The sequence below is a fragment of the Malania oleifera genome, chromosome 1 (genome assembly GCF_029873635.1).
Source record: "Malania oleifera isolate guangnan ecotype guangnan chromosome 1, ASM2987363v1, whole genome shotgun sequence".
In the NCBI taxonomy this organism is placed as follows: Eukaryota; Viridiplantae; Streptophyta; class Magnoliopsida; order Santalales; family Ximeniaceae; genus Malania; species Malania oleifera.
This window is the reverse complement of record NC_080417.1, coordinates 63,013,409-63,035,823: the sequence shown is the minus strand read 5'-3', so window position 1 is coordinate 63,035,823 and position 22,415 is coordinate 63,013,409.

Here is a 22,415-nt window from a genome sequence, read left to right as displayed (position 1 = left end):
AAAGGGAAGGAAATTTATAAAGGGAAAATCAGCAGAGCTCGTCGACGAGGTTCATTCTCTCGTCGACAAAGTCCCTTCAACAACTCAACGAGGAAATTTAGAGGTTCATTGATAAGTGAGTACCGAGAGATTTTTGGAATTCTGAAATCTTAAGCTCGTCAACGAGGCCACTCTGTCATCGTCGAACTCCCTTCTTATGCTCATCGACGAGGCTGGTCGGGTCAACTAAGTTATAAATATCATTTCTCATTGCTTCATTGCTAAGAAACCAAAATCCTCTCTCTCTCTCTCTCTCTCTCTCTCTCTCTCTCTCTCTCTCTCTCTCTCTCTCTCTCTCGCTAAGATTCGGGCTATTTGTTATCCAATTCGACGATTCGACGTTACCATGTGGATTAAATGAGGAATCTCTATAGTTATAGCGGATCTGATCTTCGTTTTGAGGATTTTTGGGTTTTTTCCTGAAATTGAGGTAAGGGTCCGATTTCGTTTTTGGTTCGGTAGATATGTAGTAGATAGGATTATATTGAAGTTGTGTTCTTCTATTTTTAGGTTTTGGGAACTCGATTCGCTGTTTTGGAGCCGTTTAGTTCATGTTTTGGTTTTTGAGGAAAGGTAAGGGGTTTCTATTTATATCAGTTATTTTTTTAATCTGAATCGGTAAAACTATGCTTTACGATTTTACGGATGTTTTGGTTACTTATTTAGGAAAATCTATCGGGTGAAATTATGGGATTTTTGAATTTATAGTTTTTGGGAAAATTAGGGGTTTTGGGTATCATCTTTGTTTTTGTTGAAAAACTATATATTTGGTTAAACTATAATATAGAGATAATTGTACTTTTGATTATGTTAAATTGTATTTTCAGAGTATCTATTATGAGATTATTTGTTTACCCAAATAAGTGTGGAATGAGTTTATATATATTGAATGATGTGGTTTGCGAAAAAGTGTGTCGGTTAACTACCGTAGGTTGTGAGTAATTTAAATGAGATATAGGAACATGAGTTCCAAATTATTTTAGGTTTTATGAAAATGCCAAGTCAGGATAAAATCGAAGGCCTAAGACAATCGAAGCTTGCCAGTTAACAACTTAATGCTAAGATATGAGGCGTGTCGGAATTATATCATAGCCGGTCGAGTCGGTTAACTACCGTAGGCTTAGATATCCGACTTGAGGCCGAGGGTGTGAAATACCACCTATGATTCTGGTTGGTCACCGAAGGGTATGAGTTTGCACCATGTTTGCAAGGGTTGAACGTTGTGGGGCTTAGGCTACGCCAGGTTACCGAGGGCACCATGTCGTGCTGCCGGCTTAGGCCAAAGAGTGTGACGATACTAGACCGATGGTGTTTTGGTGAGATGTATACTAGAACTGTATTGCAAAAATACTGAAATTGTGAAATGTTTATGTTTTACTGTTGAAATAACACTTATGTGCCACAGTTTCTTCCTTACTAAGAGGTGTCTCACCTCTATCATACAAATATTTTTTAGGTCATTCAAGTAGCCGACACTAGCGTCCTAGCTTTTCGGGAGCGTGGTTGTTGGTTAGCTGTCTAAGCACTTGTTTAAGTACTCTACTATGGCCGGGTTGTCGTTTTTGGTTATGTAGATACCCAAGGATTATATTTTGTATTATGGGACTAGATCTTGATTTTTTATAGACTCTGGTATGGTGTTATAAATGTATTAGGTTGAATTATTTCGTTGCGTATATTATGTATGTGATTGTGTATAGGGTATACGTGAACCCTGTGGGGTCAGACCCTTACATTGTATAGTATCATGGAAAATTGTATGATACAGGGACAGGTTAGGTTACTAAATCACACCCTAGGGTCCATTTTCGGGTTCAGGGCATGACAAAAATACTTGTGTCTCATGCTCAAGTTGTACGAATAGAGAGAATGCATAATTTTATAGGGAGCCACTTCACTTAGAAAATACGGCTCTGAAAAATTAAATGCTATCTCACATCATTCATTGCTATACTATATACCTTGTGAAAATATCTTTCAGTCATTTTGTGCTACATAAGCATATTAAATCTTTAACTTGATTATTTGAATTGATCAATACTGGGTTGTTTGAGTTTATGTAAATTACTAAATTATTTGTTGAACTCAAATGGGTCACTTAGATACATATTTTTTTTGGGAAAATGTTTCATTCTCAAACAGCATACTGCCGAAATTTCTAAAAATCTTCCCAAACTATATCTTGTATCTAAATGATTGTTACTCATTGTTCGCCTATATGCTCTAATTCTTTTATCTTCACCCTTTTTGCGGTTGCCAAAAGGGGGAGAAGTTAGGAAAAATTGGGTACTTTAGTATACTTGAGCTTTTAAATCCCTTTATGCATATCTTCAGGGGGAGCCTTTGTTGGTTGTACCCACTTTTGCATAAAGTATTTAACATCATCAAAAAGGCGGAGATTGTTGACCTGGTTGGTCATATCCTGTTTTGATAATGACAAAAACCTTGGTACTAATGTTTACCCTGAGCTTATATGCAGGTTCACTCTACACATAAAATTGAAAAGAATCCTATCTCATGATGGTGTATGGTGACCCACGGGAATAATGAAGACTATTGTGTTTATTTGTAATTGTAATTTTTATATGCTTCATTCTGGACTATAACATAATATGGTATGTACTAACTGCATCATGCATGATAGGCCTATATGCTCAAGTGGCCTTAGAATGACCCTTACGTTCCAACACATTTAGTGCACAAGACCCCACTACACTCTCATTACATCTGGGGTGAATTTCAATTAAAGTATATACCTTAGGCTTAAAATCATAAGGGCTTCGGGTGACTGAACTAGGCAAGTCAAATTGCCTCAGTCCACCGAACTATTAACTAGTCAAATAGTTGACCTGATTTTGGGTGATCGAACCCAAATGACCTGGGTATTTACGGTCAACTGAACTCATACCCTACCTTTATCCAACATCCTCGGGCACCCGAGCTTCATGTTCATTTTAACCTCGGGTGACCGAACTGGGCAGTTCGGTAGGCTGAACCTTGTTTCAGGCGACCGAACCTCAGAATTTTTAGAAAATTGCCTTCGTCAGCAAACCGAATGTTTATCTAGGCACTCGAACATGGAAAACTTGATTTTTCCCTTGTGTCTATTCAGGCAACCGAACTCATGGCTCAGGCGATCGAAACTCTCGGGTTGACCAAATTTTTACCACGGTTATTTGGGGTTAAACAAGGTTAATTTCTTAAACATATTTAAAACAGTTCTAATAATTCCCTGAGTGTCCCCAACGGTTATAATTTTGGCATTGTCTATATATAATGGTTCATTTGCACATTTAACATAAGATTAGCATTTGGATTAGCCTAAAAATCCTCTGATTTTTTGAGTGCATATTTATCAAATCCAAACCCATACACTCTTCCTTTGTCATTCCTTTGATAAATCAAGCTTCTTAAGAGTGTTCTTGAGTGATTCCATTTGCTTAAACTCTCCTTGCTCTTGTTGATTGATTGTTTTTTATTGAGATTTTTAGTCAAAGATTTTCCCCGGTTTAACTAATAATCTTTGTGTGGGAAAACCTTTGTAGCTAGTGAGTCTTTGCATCACTATTGCAAGACTCATTAAGCTTGTGTTTTTTATTGTGCTAAAGTTATTTTCACAAGCATATGTTTCAAATATCTCTTGAGTTAATATTTTGAGAAAACCATTTTTGGGATATTTTGAATACTCTTGTTGGAACTCTTTGAAACCTATTGTGATTGATTAATATTGATACATTTTTTCAAAGGTTACTTGAAAATACACTCTAGGACTTGATTGCATATTGATATCGAATTGAGTGTTAGCACACTTTATTGGCACTGAGCATAATCATATCATCTGCAAGTGCAATTTTATCTAGACTATACTGTGGTACATATCTGCTTGTTTAGAAGCTCTTTATTTGTACATCAAATATGAGCTAATTGATTGTATTCTAGGTATGGGCCTAAAGAGGGAGACTTGCCCTATGAAAAGTTCCGGATTGGCTTTGACCCGGTTAGAAAAGCTAGGTACACCATCTTAGTATGGTATTATAATTGGTGTCACTCCACCTGTGAAGTGAGCCTTAGTGGAATCCTTATTCTTGTGAGCCAAGGCGGGGACGTAAGCACTTTTTTCAAACCTCAATATTATATTCGGTGTCACTTTTACATTTCCTGCATTATATTATGCTTTGTGCTTGATTTAATTTCTTTACTAAATATACTGCATATCTGATTGACACGGTATTGCATTTGGTTGAGAAATACTGAAATTGTGTTGCATGTACTGAAAGTTGATTAATATATCAAATCTTCAATTTCATGCATGCTTAGACTGTCTCTAGGTTGCGTAATACTATTTCTAGACTGGTTGACCTACAAAGAAATTTTTAAATCTCCAATTCACCCCCCCCCCCCTTGGGATTGCATCTCTCTTTCCAAGCTCTCCTTGATAATTGCTTTGCCTATCTTCTGATATCTGATTGCACACTCTAATGAAGGGTTGTTTGCTCCTGTAAAGGAACTTCTGAGCAAGTGAGATGCTACATGTCTAAAGAACCACACATATGAAATCTAATTGCAACCTTGAAGAGCACCTTTATCCTTTTCCTAGAAAAAAGTTAAGTGAAAACAATATCTCGGCAAGTATAGCTAGTTGGTGCTTACCCCTTATGCTCCGTATTTGAAAATACCATAGCAGCTCCATGACCATATATCCAATTGAAGGAAGGAGGAGAAATTCATACAAAGCAAATTTCAATAATTGAAGCCTCCTCTTAGTTGCCTTATACTTTATCTTCTTCCCTACAACAATCTCTCAATCTTTCTATAAACCATTGACTAGCATGTCTAGCTCAAATACTTGAGCTCATAGAGCTCCACCGTCTTCATTATATCAGCCATCTTCCTCTTTGATTCCTTCAATCGAATCACCTTTCCTTTCCACTCCTAATGATAGTCATGTTGCCTAGCCCGAAAATCCTCATAGTAGTCATCTAACTTACTAGGGTAAGGCATTGGTTTATATGGTTCCTAAGCATGTGGGACCTTCTAGCCTTTGCATCTACATAATTTCCAAGTAGGATTACCCAATAAGGTATAGAGGATTGTTCCTTCCTTTTTCAAAATCTTAGGACTTGGCCAAACCCTTTTAGTCTACTTAATGAAGTGAGTCATTGTACTCTTTTGTTATCCACAATGAAATGGGTGAAGTCCCACAATCTGAGGTATGAACTAGAAATGGTTGAGCTAACTAACATGGAGCTAAGGCGGGTGCATAGCTAATGCATCCCTTAGCTCTAAATAATTGGATCCAAAGCAAGTCTCCACACCGTAAAAGCATGTACCGAATGGGCATCCATTTAACGAGATGTCTAACTATCTTCCTTTCCATAATCTCTAGAATAGCTGTTATGTCTACCTTTTGATGTCTGATTGAAAAATATAGCAATGGGCTCCTTCCTCCCATGAAAGGAATTTGGAACAAATAAGGAGTTACATGACCAAGGAACCACACATACAAAAGTTGAGTACAACATAGAAAAGTTGCCTTTCCTTTCCCCAAAAAAAAGTTAAGTGATGTCAAAGTTTCAACAATGATGGTGGGAATTGCTGCTTACCCATTATGCTCCATATCTGCAAGGATCATGGTAGCCCTATGATCAATTATGTGTACAATTAAAGCTAGAAGGACAAGTTCGTACACTGCTAAGGTCGGTAGTTAGAATCTGAACTTCAAAAACAAGTCATCAAGTTGCTTCTTGAACAGCTTCTCTATTTCATTCAAGTGTTGACCCTCGATCTCATCTTTCCTTTGATTCTTCCCATCTAAATCCTTTGCTTTGCCACCCATGGCTTAGATCAATACATGAACTGAAGGTATTAGGATCATATGTGAAGACTTTGTCATGAGTAGACTTAGGAATTTGTAGCAACTCTTCGTAATCTTAAATAAGAGGAGCCATGTCGATTGGTCCAAATGTGAAGCTTCCAACACCTAAATATTAAGGCTACCTCTTGCTTCTTCACCCAAAAGTTCATCTTGTTCGGTAGTGTAGTTTGAAAATAAGATGGAATGGCATCTCTTTCTATGGCATGTTCTTTCTCCAAGAGGCATGCCTTTTCTATTATATTTATTAGTCTCACTAGCATATTGTATACCTATGCAATCCAATTCTACAATAAGTAAAGATGCAATCTTATGAAATGTTAGTATGCCCAAGATCTATCCTAGTGTACAAGATAAAAATTCTAGTGAAAGAAAAAACCGAGTGAAGGAATTTTCATAGGGCTATTTGAAGGACAAAGCCTCAAGAAGGACCTCACTACTTCTTCTTTCTCACACATCCTACAAGGTGATGAGTACGGGTATTGGACTCATGCAGTGTGGTGAAATCTTGTAAATAGAGCACTAATAAAAATGCAAAGAATGCATGAACATGGCAAGGTATTCATATTATGGCATGTCATTTCACAAACACAGCACATACAACACAGCATAAAAGGAAACAAAACGCATGCAATGCACTTAATAAAAAAATCCACACACAAATACATATAAGAGGCATCTTGACTCTCAATTAAGTATCCCTAGTAGAGTCACTAAAACTTTCAACGTCGAGTTTTTAAGACAAATTTTGGGTTGCAAACATTTGACGACTTGTAATAAGCAAAAGTAAGTAACATAACTATCCTTAGATTTTCTTTATTACCCATTTTATTTAAAACGGTTTCGTCACTTTTTTTTATAAAGGTAAAATAAATATTTTTAAAAAAATTCTTTCCAAAGATCCAATTTGGGTCTACCATTGTAAATAAGGAAGATGGCCTTTTAAATCTCTTCAATTTGAGATTCAAAAGACCTGACACCCTAAAGTAAGAATGGTTGCAACACTTAACCTATGTGAGTGTGTGTGTGTGTGTGTGTGTGTGTGTGTGTGTGTGTGTTAGTTAAAAATGATAATTTTGAAGAGTATGTTGAAAAATAGCCTGAAATGAGGTTTGCAACATTAAGCAGTTGACTGTTTACAAAGAATGGTCGACCTCCATTCGTTTTTACTTTTAACAATTGTTGCAAATTTTGACATTCTCACCCTTTTTCCCTATTTCAAAATAACTTTCATGGAATTAATGCTGAGGCATAAATCCCATGGGAATTTCACTACTTAGTACCTTAACAAATCCTAGAACAAACGAAATAAAACGAAGGAAAAAAATGAAAGAAACAAAGAAAACAAAAAAGTTTTTTTTTTTTTTTTTTTTGTGGCTGAATGTACCACAATAGAGTGCCCACATATCCTCCATTCGAAGAATCAAGTCACTTGTAGTTCCAAAACTATTTTCAAAAATAAGTTTTAGAAAACACTTTTGGTAAAAACTTTGAAGAATCCCTTGAAATAACTTTAAAACTCTTTGAAAATGTATTTGAAACCTTATTAAAAAAAATCATTTATTTCTTGATTAGAAAATCAATTTTTCAATGAATTTTTTGTAAAATGGAGATTGAAATCAAGTCTTTACATTAAAAGAAATGCTTTCTTTCCACCCTTTAACCACATCATGGGTGATTACTTTGAAAAATTGATTTTTCATTGTAAAAACTTGAAAATTTTATGGATTTTTTTGTGGGAGAACCACAAACCCACCATAAAATCATCTTAGGAAACTTTGAGAACATCCAAAAGCTGCATCATGGATGTATGATCCCAAGGAAGTTTGGAAAAAATTTGGTAAACTTGAAGACTTTGAAAAATTTTGAGTGAATTTTCTTTTGAAATGAAAATAATGGGTTTTTATGGGAAAACCATAAAAACTTCCATTCAAACAGTAAATAAATTCGACCAGCTACACTTTAATGAGTTTAAAGACTCAAACAATGAAGAATCTCAAAATAAATCATGAGAAAAGTGCCAAAAATGCATTCTCAATATTTGGCAATCAACAACTTACAAAGGGGCAGTCGACAGCCTAGCGGCCCAACAACTACTTTTTCAAAAGATAGACGGTCAATCTACTGCCTAAATGAGCTGATCGATTACCTGCAATATTAGAATCACTATATATGCAATGTTTTGATAGTTTATCATGCTTTTTACTTATGGAATTAGAAATGAAACATCCTAACATCACTAATATACAATTATTAACATGGAATGATGTCAAGAACACAACAAATATAATCATAAACATAGAAGATCTTTCATACATCGTGCATTCTAACATTTATGGAAATAAATGAAATTTTAAAAGGAGAAGGGATAGGTACTAACCTTGATGATGAATTTCTCTCTATAGGTGAAGTGGAGGACTTCTCTCTCTTTGATCACTCCCTAAATGCTTTAAATAAGAATTTCCCCTTCTTTCTTTCTAAGCAAATACAATTATGCAAAACTCCTTATCACATTTGAACAATCTCTTCTTACCCCCACTTGGAGGTGTCCATTTTTCTCCCTAAAGAGGTCATTTTATAAATCTCATATGGAAGGGAGGGAAAACCCTTTTTTGAATCTAACATTTAAAAATTCAAATTTAAAAATAACTTTAACTAACTACCATCCATCAACTGCCAATGTCCTTTCTTAACATCGAGCATAAATGGGATGGAACACGTGGCATGCCCAAATTCCCCATCCAATCACAAGCAAACAACTCAAATTTCAAATTTTGCTGAGGCCGGTCCACTAGTTATTGAGCTCCAAGCTAAATTTGGTCGGAAAGGGGTTGATTGACTACGGAAAGTAGATGGTTGACCACTTTAGCTAATTTTTCTTTAATTTTTTTATTTTCTCTTAACTTGATACATTCAAATTGGAATTTCTATTGTAGGTAAAAAATGGCTATCAATAGTACTAAAATATGATCCTTGATTAGACGTGGAAAGGGCTTAGCATATGTAATTGGTATAGGTTGGATATCCTTCCTTTCCTTTTTAACCTCATTTCTTATCAAGTCTGCTTGCATTGTACAATGAGATTAGTGGAGACATTTACTAGTTTGTATTATCGCTTCTGAGTATAGTTACAAGTTGCTTCTTTTCTCTTTTTGCCTTTCCATTTAAGAGGTTGTTCCTTTCCCATAAGGGTTTCTCTTTCTTTCTTTATTCCTATGCCTTTCTATCCTCCCTGATCTTCTGAAGGGGTCTACTGTGGAATAGCCCAAAGATCTGGCTATAGTGCATACAGATAAATAAAAACACTATTGCGTACCTGGGTTAAACAAAAATTTGATATTTCAAACCCGAATCACAATAAAAATTCGATCTTTCAAATCCTAATTACATGATTAGGATCATACCTACGAGATCTCTCTGGTTTTATCTTGAATCAAAAAGCACAAAGAAGAACTCTCAAATCTACAAGCACAAAGAGGAACTCCTAGATCTTCCAGATCGAAGAAGAACTCTTGATAACGATCAGGGATCTTGTACATTTTCGTCTAACCCTCGTCATTGAATAGAGCACATGTATATAGACTATAGTAGGGACCTCTAGGAAAATATGACTAGGGCTTCCAACATAATTAAGAATTCCTAATCGAACCCGGATTAATCCTTAATTTCGTTAATTACAATTCATACCACTAAAGAATTATAATTGCACTCCCTGTCATATTCGAAATTAAATTTTGAGCTCCTATTATTAAATGCTTATTTATCTTCCCACGTAAAGATTATAGATACCCGTCAATTAAATTAAATTACTAATAATTTAGTTAATTGACATATTAATTCCCTTAGACCTTCCACTTAATTTATTTGATGTGTCGGATTCAAATCCACTTGCACGGTTTGACATAATCAAAACTTATAAGCTCCCTTAAGGGGGTATCATCAATCCCGATACTAAGACGTGGATTCCATCAGTAATTAATGTTCACCATACACATAATGTCATTACCCAACACATTAAGTTTATTGACCCATAAAGAATCTCACTTTTCTATGAATCAAAGTAGTAAACACTACATGCATGTGTTCAATAATCGTGTCAAGATTAAAAGCATAAGCACTCATAATAATCATGAGGTATTAATTGTTTTATATAGTTTGTATAAAAAAAATTGCCCTAAGATGGTCCTGTTCAATACACACAAAGTGTACTAGCACAAGGAGTTGGAACTATACCATTTTCCATTGTCAAGACAAACTATTAAAACCTTGTGCTACAATCCTACCAATGGTGTGTCCAAATCCATTTAATACTGCAAGCAATAAACTTATATTCTATAAGAACTAATGATCTAATCTTCTATGTGTAAGCCGTACTCTACACACTAGATCACCTATTATATAGAATAAAAGACACACATGCATAATCATTAAATAGATAATGTCAGGAAAACATTGCTCACAAAGATTTTCATTAAAATGGAATAGCTGAAGTTATTAATAAACAATAAAATTGATTACATAAAGCATGTCTTTCAGTATAAATTTCTAACAATCTCCCACTTATACTCAAAGTCATGCTGCCATACATCTTACTCCCATTCCCTCTACATGACTATCAAAAGTACTAGCTGGTAAGCTCTTTGTTAATGGGTTTACCAGGTTGCTTGCCGATGCAATCTTGGTCACCATCACATCACCTCTCTACACGATATCTCATATCAGGTGATACTTACACTCTATGTGTTTTGCGCTTTTGTGGGTCATGGGTTCCTTTCAGTTAGCAATCGGCCTGCTATTATCACAGTAAAGGGTAATGGCCGATTATACCGAAGGCACCACTCCTAGATCCAATAGAAAGTTCCTGAGCCAAATAGCTTCCTTGGCTGCCTCAAAGGCTGCCACATATTCGGCCTCCATAGTGGAATCAGCAACACATGATTTCTTGATACTCCTCCAACTAATGGCTCCACCTCCTAGGGTAAACACATTTCCCAAGGTTGATTTTCTGGATACCTTATCCAACTGAAAATCCGAGTCTGTGTACCCAATGGGTACTAGACTATCTTCTTGATAAACCAACATATAATCCTTAGTCCTTTTCAGGTACTTGATTATATGTTTTACCGTAGTCCAGTATTCCCACTCTAGTTTAGACTGATATCTGTTGACCATGCCTATGGCAAAACAGATGTCAGGTCTAATGCAAAGCATAGCAAACATGAGGCTTCCTACTGCTGATGCATAAGGAACTACCTTCATGTTCTCTACCTCAATCGGTGTTTTAGGATATTGATCCTTGGATAGAGAGATTCCATGTCTAAAAGGGAGTAACCCTTTCTTGGAATCCTGCATGCTAAAATGGGCAAGAATCATATTTACATAAGTAGCTTGTGACCAACCCAACATCCTTTGCTTGCGATCTCGCAAAAGCTTGATCCCAAGGATGTGACTAGCTTCTCCTAAGTCCTTCATGTCGAACTCTCCAGATAACAATACCATATTCGAAGATAATACCCCCACATCGTTTCCGATGAGTAAGATATCACCCACATATATCACCAAGAATAACACCGCGTTTCCATCATGCTTTTTGTATACACATGACTCATCAGGGCATTGATCAAAACCATAAGATTTAATGGCTTGATCAAAATAGAAGTTCCAAGACCTAGACGCCTGCTTAAGTCCATAAATGGACTTCTTAAGCTTGCACAACATGTGTTGTTGGCCTACTACTGCAAAACCATCTCGTTACACCATATAGATGCACTCATCGAGACTTCCATTAAGGAAAGTTGTCTTGACATCCATATGCCAAGTTTCTTAATTGAAATGAGCTACAATGGATAAGAGAATCCGGATAGACTTTAGCATGGCTACTAGTGAGAAAGTTTCCTCATAGTCAATTCCCTCTTAACAGTAATCCTTTTCGCAATAAGCCTAACCTTGAAGGTTTCCACCCTCCTGTCTATTCCTCTCTTCTTCTTATAGATCCACTTGCATCCGATGGGTTTTATCCCTTCGGGTGGCCTTACAAGATCCCAAACTTCATTAAAGCACATGGACTCCATCTATGATTTCATAACCCTCAGCAAAATTTCTGCATCTTTATCTTGAAGTTCTTCACAATAGTTCCTGGGTTCGGTATCCAGTTCATCAGGGATCTTGTCATAAGACTCTTCCAAGAACATATACTAATCAGGCTGGTGTACAACTCTCCCACTACGACGAGGCATGTTTTTCTATGTTGATCCTAATCGTTGTGCACCATTATTCTGCCCTGGTTGTACAACTGGCATATTGATGGTAGTTGTACATGATGGGTTAGACTCAACTCAAGCTACAATTCCTCCTACTACGATGAGGCAATAGGATGTCAATAACTCTGTCTTGTGGTGGTTCTTTTTGCACTATTGGTATCGCTGGTATATCTCCTCTCAACTTTTCTAAAACAATCCTACTTCTAGGTTTGTGGTTCATTACATAGTCCTCTTCTAAGAATCGAGCATTGGATCTAAAATTGACCTTCTCATCCTTAGGAAAATAAAATAAACCACCTTTCATTCCTCTAGGGTAGCCAACAAATAAACAAACATCTGTCCTTGATTCCAACTTATCCACTTTCTCTTTTAGCACGTGTGCTAGACCACCCTATATCCGAACATGCCGCAGCTAGGTTTGCGCCCAGTCCACAATTATATGGGTGTAGTAGGTACTGACTTAGATGGGACCAAGTTCAGAATATAGGCTGTTGTTTCTAGTGCGTGCCCCCAAAACAAATTAGGCAAATCTAAATAACTCATTATAGATCTAACCATGTCCATAAGAGCCTTATTCCTTCTTCTGCTACACCATTATGTTGTGGCATAGTAGGTGCAGATAACTGGGATTCAATTCCCTCCTCTGATAAGTAATCCACAAATTCTCTTAAGAGTACTCACGACCATGATCAGATCATAGTGTCTTGATACATTTACCTTGACACTTCTCCGTTTCTGCCTTAAATACCTTGAACTTTTCAAAGCATTCAGATTTATGGCGCATCAAATAAATATACACATACCTTGACTAATCATCAATGAAAGTAATGAAACACTCAAAGCCACCTCTAGCCTGGATATTCATGGGGCCACACAAATCAGAGTGAACCAGTTCTAATGCCTCTTTTGCTCTATAGCCTTTGGCCGAAAAGGGTCACTTAGTCATCTTACCTTCTAAGTAGGATTCATAGACTAGTAATGCCTCCACTTCTAATGAACCTAATAGCCCACTCTAAACCAACCTTGAAATCTGTCTCAAATTAATATGACCTAGGCATAAGTGCCAAAGATAAGCTTGGTTCAATTTAGAAGGTTTCTTTCTCTTACATGGTTGTTCATCAGTGTTATTCAATTCATTTAGTTGCATTGTAGGAGAAGCATGATTAATAATATAAAGACCATCCACCAATGTACCAAAATAGATAAAATGTTTATTTAACTTAATAACAACTAAGACATTAAAATAAATGGCATATCTATTATCCACCAACTTGGAAACTGAAATCAAATTCCTTCTAATGGAAGGTACATAAAGAGAGTCTTTCAATATTAAAATCCTATCTCTACCAAAAGAAATGTGAATATCTTCTACTGCAACTACTGACACTCTCGTGCCCTCTCCCATAAATATGTAAATATCCCAATCACTTAGCTGGTGAGTTTGCTGGAACCCCTGCAAAGCATTGCAAACATGATTAGTGGCTCCCGTATCTACACATCAGGTACTAGTAGATATCACCGCTAAACATGTTTCAACTACTAGTGAATGAGATATACGTCTTGGGATGTCCAAGGACTTAACAACCCCAAACATTTCTTTGAGGTTCTACATTATATCATAGGTAGAACGCATAAATTGATGCTAATGTTGCAGGAACATTCAACATAGAAGCCAAAATGTAACACCACGCCATCTCATCAGCCTTAATCCACTTTTGGTAAGCCTGGGTTTCCTCATCGGTTGCCCCTTTACTGGGTTTTTGTGGACATACCTCTGTGAGCACATACTTGTACTCCTCTGCAGTAAGTACAATATCCAAGTTCCTTTTCCAGTCAATATATTTAGGTCCAACCAGTTTGTTTTCTTTGAGAATAACAACCAGGGAATTGAAAGTCATTTTAATCTTGAGAATCACATATTATGACAAAATATGATGAGCAATAATAAACTTTTAATTCAATTAAAAGAATATGGTTCTCTCTACCAATATTTTTCTTTTAAAGATTTTTCAGCAACCTAGCACACTGTGAGTAATATGCCTCGATGGGAATGTCGTCTATTACTCAACATTTGTGTAGACAAGTGAGGACCTATTAATTTTACTATCTAGGCAAGTGACTATGCTAAGAAAAATTAAACTGCTGACTTTACTTTAGTCCTATAAACAATAGTAGTGACTTAGATTGAGAGAATACTATTATTCATAACTAGGTGTATACCATCACATAACACTAGACCTATTGTCCCTTAGTGAATCCCTTAGATGGAGAGGTGACTCAATACTAACAATCACTAGTGTTTATACTTGGTGAGTTTGTAATTAATTCCATCCGATGGGGAGGAAGATTCTAATATCAACTCATAAAATTAATTCCATCACCTATAAACTAGTGATGGAGACCATGGGATATATATGTAATAAATTCCCTCACCCACTTATTATTTAATTCATGAGGGATGCAAATTTGCATGTGCTTAATATTTCAATAAATTTTAATATTCCAATATTGGTAACTAAAATATACACAAAAAATAAAATTCCAAATTCCCTTAAATTATTTTAAAACAATTTTTATAACTTGGGAATTAATTTTATTCTCTAGTTGCACATGCATAAACCAATAATGAAATATTAAATTTTACATTCTAATGGCATAACATAAGAACAAAAAATACGCCAAGCAAGCATATATAAACAAGAAATATGATATAATAAAATCCAAGCTATTATGGTTCAACAGCTCACATCATAAAACTATGATTCCTTGCTTGCCATTACGCAGTGCCGGGGTTCGGCGGAGCCCTAGGGCCAGCACCCCCAGTGGGTTTGGATCTGCCCGGTCAAGTCGCAGGGGTCCAGGTAAATTTAAATTCAAATTCAATTCAAATTCACATTCAAATTCAAATTCAAACTCAAATTCAAATTCAAAATTGAATTTAAATTGAAACTCAAAATCAAATTCAAATTCAAATTCAAATTCAAATTTAAACCGCAACACTGCTTTAGGGTTTTTCCTATTTTTTGCCACTTCTATGGACACGCCGCAACTATGCCTCCTTCTCGGATGAAGCTGCATCAGATTATAGAATCCCATGCCTCCATGACCGGAGTTCACATGCTACGAATCTTATAACAAACAATCGCAATCAGATTATAGAATCTTATGCCTCCATAACTGGAGTTCACATGCTACGAAAGCAATCGCAATCAGATTACAAAATTATGCCTCCATAACCGGAGTGTACATGCTACAAATTTAGTAATAAACAATCACAATCATAAACCATACATTCGTGTGACCATAATAACCGGGTAGAAAGCTGCAAAATAGAAGTTAGCGCTTCCACACATTCTACCCTACGCATGCACTGGTTCAAAAAACTGAAGAACATGGTATTATTATCAATATACAGTATCAGTCGAGGCTCTGATACCAATTGAAGGGGCCTACTGCGGAATAACCCTAAGATCTAGCTATAGTGCATACGGATAACAAAAAAAAAGATCTTGCATACCCGGGTTAAACAAATTTGATCTTTCAAACCTTGATCACAATAAAAATTTGAACTTGGAAATCCTAATTATGTGATTAGGATCACACCTACGAGATATCTCTAGTTTGATCTTGAATCTATAAGCACGAAGAAGAACTCCTGACTCTGCAATAACGAAGAGGAACTCCCAGATCTATGAGATCGAAAAAGAACTCTTGATGACGACCGGGATCTTCTTCTGTATTCCTCGAACATACCTTGCTCCTCAGAGAGTGGGCTCATCAATGGCGGCTAAGGTTTGCTTCTCACGAAGATAACTGCCTCTATGTGTGCGTTTTCATCTAACCCTCGCCGCTGAATGGAGTGCATGTGTAGTAACCCAGTTAATTATAGGAATTAAATAATTAAGAAAAAAGAGAGAAGAGACATTTTTCAAGGGGGCTTCAGCAGGGTCTCGTCGACGAATGCTGAGAGCTCGTCGATGAGTGGCTTCTTGGTAACGTCGACGAGGACCTGTATCTCATCAACGAGAGTTTACCGAGGGGCCATTTTGGGGCCTGAAACTCATCAATGAGGGTTAGGGGTTCATCGAAGAACTCCCTTCTTGTACTCATCAACGAGGATACGTGGCTCGTCAACAAGGCCACATGGACAACACTCTATCTATAGCCCCAAAACCGATTTTTGGCAAAAAACAATCATTTTATCAACTTTCGTTCTCTCTCTAACTCAGTTTCTCGCACTTCTCTCTGCAACTCTAGCTCCATCTCTCCCTGGTTTGATGATCAGAAGCCACCACGGTGATCCTAGGGAGATTCTCTATAACCTAACCGGAGCATAAATTTGATCTGGGAAATTTAGGAACCATCCCAATATCAGGGTAAGTAGGTTATTTAGGTATTTTTAGTATTATCAGGCTTATTTGAGTCCAGATTTTGTATTATATGAGAATATACTGAAATTTGGTGGAGTAAAATTAGGGTGTTATGTTTTCAGGGTTAGGGTGTTTTTTTGGGGCACTGCGGGCATGGGTTGAGTACCCCAGCAAATATTTTTCCATGAGCCCAGGTATATTAACGTTTAAGAAATTTTGAATAGGCAAGTTTAGGAAATATGATAGACATAATTTTATGGGGAAAATCAGTGATTTACTGAGGAATTTGTATAAATGTATTATTGCAAGATTTTGAGATTAGTACGCTGAGGCCGTAAGGGTAGAGTTGGTGGCAAGCCTCCCAATCAGTTAGGTATGGGAAATATGCTATGCTAGGAATGTTAGAATATTTATTAATAAATTATATGTTTTCTAGATTATTATTCAATTCAGAAATTATTTGTATATTAGAAAATACAGTATCCGTATATGAGATATTTATTTATGTAGTTGGTTGGCATGAGAGAGTATGAGATCGGTATATGAAATATATAGTTTCCAGATTATTATGTTTTATAGTGTCTAAACAGAAATATGTTTATGAGACTTTATTAGAACAATACAGTTTTCTGATTGGTATGATTTATATTATTATGCAGAGATATGTTTTATCAGATTTTTCAAGCGTATAAATTACAGTGTTTATACAGATAGATATTTTACAGCATATGTAGATTACCATGATTTTCCAAAATACTAAAGCCATAACACTACATTATTACAGTTTATACAACTCAGATAATATAGTATTTTCATATCAGTTTCCGGTGTTATGGTTATTTTCCATAACACAATGGTATTACAATTTATGCAGTATAGATATTACAGTATATTCAAGATTAGCTTTCAGTGTTATGGTAATTTTGGAATCATGATGAAACAACAAGATAATTATGTATATCAGTACTATACAATATCAAACCCTGAGGAATCAGTTCAGCAAATATTCAGTTATCAGAGCATGATATCATTGCTTTTACAAGATCAGAGTACAACCACACATCTTAGATAGTGTGTGGAAGGTTTCCATCAATCGTGCCTAGAGTTATTGCAGGCTCCTAGGAGACTACGTTAAGGTGGTCAGTTTGATGAGGTAAATACCAGTTCCATGCCTAGGAGAGGTTGCAATTTGGCCAGGCTGAGGATTGGTAGAGTTACAGTTGACTTATCTGGTAGGCCAAGCACAAGTCTGTCATAAGGGGTTAAATCATGACGTACAATTTTCTAGGGTAAGCATCTCAGTTATGTATTTATATACAGATTTATAGAATATCAATAGATATAGTATGATACTAGAAGTATGAAAAGTAGAAAACTCAGATATTACAGTTATACCTTAAACTATGATAGATGCAAGTTATATTGTATATTGTTTTACCAGCTTTTACAGTTTCAGATACTGTCGGTATAGTATTTATGAAACCCAGTCGCCACACACTAGTAATAGCATATTTCCTCTTATTGAGCGTTGTCTTATCCTAATGATTTAATATTTTTCAAGTGATCCAATTAGGCTAGCGGATCAAGCTCATAGATAGAGAAGGCAAGTACACTACCTTATCTACTAGGTAAGTGTATACAGGAGAAAGTATTTTTTAAGTACACGATACTGGGGTGATGTGTATATATGTGTGTATTGTTGGGATGAGTTACTAAAATTTCAGTATTGTTTCTTTGGATGGACAGTTTTATGTTTTTTTGCTGCATAGGTGTGTAATATAATCAGGTTTCCTCTGCGCTCACTTGGGGCCTTAGATGTTATAGCAGATTATACAAGAGTGACATAATATTATGTTTTTCATTTTATTTTATTTTGAAAAAAAAAATATAGATTTTCGGGTCATTACAGTTTGATATCAGAGCCTAACTTGATAGGTTCTGCAGACTCTAGAGTGTAGCGGAAAACAATACTAGAATATAGGAATGGAATATTTAAGAAGAGTGGAACAAGATATCAGTGAGCTAATGTTAGGGAATTAGGATGAGAATTTAGGGTTATGTTCTGCGGTTTGGAGGCGGAATTTCGGGGTGGTGTCTGTGATTTTCCTAGGGTGACGATTTTAGGAAAACCATAGTAAACTATCGTCGATTTCTATTTCCATATGGTAGGACTAGACGTTAAATTAGTGATAGAAAGTGTAAGGTATTTTAGATAGAATAGTATTATAAGGTTTGGATTCTCAAGATAATTTGACGTTATTGCAATATGGATCTAGGAGGTAGTAGCGCCCATGCTAGTGGCGACGATAGAGCAGGGCCTTTTGGTGCAAGAGGTGGGGACTCAGATGCTGTTTTACGTAGCATAACTCAATAGGTCATGGCTGATATTGCCCGAAGCTCCAGCGAGCAAGGAGGTCCATCTACAGTTCAGGGATGCACGGTAGAGAAGATCACAAAGATGTATCCTCCAGCGTTTTTAGGAGGAGTTGATCCTGTAGCTGCTAAGAACTGGGTGCAGGAAATCAAGAAAATACTTATGGTGCTCTAGTGCACTAATGAGTAGCGGGTTCTTTATGCCTCGTTTAAGCTAACAGACAAGGTTGAGAGATGGTGGGTAGCTATGAAGTTATTGGAGGAACAGAGGTCTACACCCGTGGATATAACCTGGAGCAAATTTTGGGGGATATTTTTTGATAGATATTTTCCCACCACAATCAAAGAGGCTAAAGTACAGGAATTTCTAAGCCTATCCCAGGGATCGATGACAGTCCAGTAGTACACAGTGAGATTCATTGAGTTGTCGCGCTTCTACCCTTATATTATTCCGAATGAAGCTAAAAAGGCTAGGATGTTCGAGAGAAATTCGAGGTGAGATATATACAGGAAAGTGGCAGCATTAAAGATACAAGATTTTTCTTAGCTAGTTAATAGAGCCACTGTAGCATGGGAGAGTGCGCAAGAAGATGTAGGAGGATCGAGCCAGAGAAATAGGCCCACTCCTCCGGATGTTCAAACTGAGTCTAGTCGGGGTCCATGGAGAGGAGGTGGTACTAGTGGGGGTCAGAGGAAAATGACAGGACACATTGGATATCAGGGAGAGAAGATTTATCCTACCTGCCCCAGGTGTGGATGAAGACATCTGGGTGAGTATGTCTATTATCGATGTGGAAGACCTGGTCATATGGCTCGATCAAGTCGGGGACCACCGATCTATGCACCAGCTCCCAGATAGGTTGGGGTGGACAACAGCAGGCGCCTCATGGAGGCTAGCGAGGAACACTACACCGGTAAAAGTCTATGCATTGATGCCGGGAGATGCTGAGACTGATGGAGACGTTGTCACAGGTACACTTACTATTTTTCCATATAAACTTGTTATTTTGTTTGATACAGGTGCCACCCATTCTTTTGAATCATCGGGGTATGTTAAAGTGGCTGGGATAGGAGCATAATTGTTAGATGTTGAGTTGTTGGTATCCACGCTGACTGGATCTACTGTGAGGTGTAGGAGGGTACTTAGAAATTTTCATGTGGCCATTCAGGGGAAAGTGCTACCAGTTGATCTTGTATACTAGATATGTTGGGATTTCATGTAATATTAGGTATGGATTGGCTAGCAACTAATCACGCCAGTATAGATTGCTATTAGAAAGAAGTGATTTTCATACCCCCTAGGTGAGCAAGAATAAAGATTTGTGAGTTCACGTGTGCGTGACTCGCCACAACTTGTGTCAGCTATTTAGGTGAAGAGACTGATTCAGGGTGGATGCCAGGGATATGTAGCTTACATAAAAGAGATACCAAAGGAAGAACTGAAATAGGCCGACATTCCAGTGGTTAGAGAATTTCCAAATGTCCTCTCAGAAGAGTTACTTGGCTTACCACCAAACCAAGAGATTGAATTTATAGTGGAATACTACCAGGGTTGGCACCAGTGTCTAAAGCACCATACCGTATGGCTCCAAACGAATTGAAGGAACTGAAAGATCAGTTGCAAGAATTGTTGGATAAAGGGTTTATCAAACCTAGTGTCATTCCTTGGGGAGCACCAGTCTTGTTTTTGAAAAAGAAAGATGGAACCATAAGGATGTGTATAGATTATAGGGAGATAAACAAATTAACAGTCAAGAATAAATATCCTCTTCCCAGGATTGATGACTTATTTGATCAACTCCAAGGGACCCAGGTCTACTCTAAAATTGACCTTCGGTCAGGCTATCACCATGTGAAATTCAAGGTAAAAGACGTATCAAAGACAGCATTCCAAACCAGGAACGAGCACTACGAGTTCCTGGTAATGCCATTCAGGTTGACTAATGCACAAGCAATATTTATGGACTTAATGAATCGGGTAATCCATCAAAACCTAGACCAATTTGTTGTCATTTTTATAGATGATATACTCATCTACTCGAGGAGTTTTGGGGATCACGAACATCCTTTGAGGTTGGTATTGCAGGCATTAAGAGAAAAGAAGCTTTACGTGAAGTTAAAGAAATGTGAATTTTGGTTGAGACAGGTTACTTTCCTCAAGCATGTGATCTCCAAGGACAGTATATCAATTGACCTGAGTAAGATTGAGGCAATGATGAGTTAGGTAAGGCCAGGAAATGTTCAGAAGGTTAGAAGTTTTCTGGGTCTGGCAGGCTATTACCGACGCTTTGTGGATGGTTTTTCTAAATTGTTGGATCTGCTAACATGACTCACGATGAAAAATGTGAGGTTTGATTGGACCGATGATTGTGAATAGAGCTTTCATGTGTTAAAGTGACGGTTGGTCTCTGCGCTGGTATGTCTATTCCATCGGGGGAGGATGGATTTGTGATATATAGTGATGCATCTTTGATGGGACTCAGAAGTGTGTTAAGGTAGCATGGAAGAGTCATCGCCTACACATCTAGACTGCTTAAAGATAATGAAAAGAATTACCCTGTGCATGACCTAGAGTTAGCAGTAGTGGGGTATGCCCTGAAGATCTAGAGGCACTATCTTTATGGTGGGAAATGCGAGATTTTCACTGATTATAAAAGCTTAAAGTATTTCTTCACCCAAAAAGATTTGAATATGCGGCAGAGAAGATGGTTGGAGCTTATCAAGGATTATGATTGTACTATCAGCTACCACCCAAGGAAAGCAAATGTAGTGGCTGATGCACTGAGAAGAAAAACAATAGGAGCAGCGGTGTCAGTAGTGGAGATTCAACGCCCTATCCCGATGGATTTGGGAGAGGTGTGGAGCTGACAGAGGGTGATCACCAGGCATTTATTGCCAACCTGGTGTTACAGCCTACATTGTAAGAAAGGATTAAAGCTCCCTAAAGAACATATCCAAAACTAGCAGAGTTGATAAATAAAGTACAAGACGAGCAGGAGGAAGAGTTCAGTATATCAGATGACGAAGCCCTGCAATTTTGTACCAAATTATGCGTTCCTGTAAATGCTCAGATCAGGAGAGTTATCTTGGAGGAGGCTCAAAGATATACACCGTGCATCCAGGTAGTACTAAAATGTATCAGGATCTACAAGAATCCTTCTGGTGGAACAACATGAAAAAGGAGATTATGGAATTCGTAAAAAAGTGTTTGGCGTGCTAGCAGATAAAGGCTGAGCACCAGAGACCCGCGGGGCAGTTGCAGCCACTCTACATCCCTGAGTGGAAATGGGATCACGTCTCTATGGATTTTGTAACAGGGCTACCGCCAACACGACAGGGATAAAACGTTATTTGGGTGGTCATAGATCGATTAACGAAGACCGCTCACTTCATCCCTATCCAAGTCAACTATTCTATGGACAGGCTAGCAAAATTATATATTCAGGAGATAGTTCGCTCCCATGGTGTGCTGGTATCCATAGTCTCAGACCGTGACCCCCA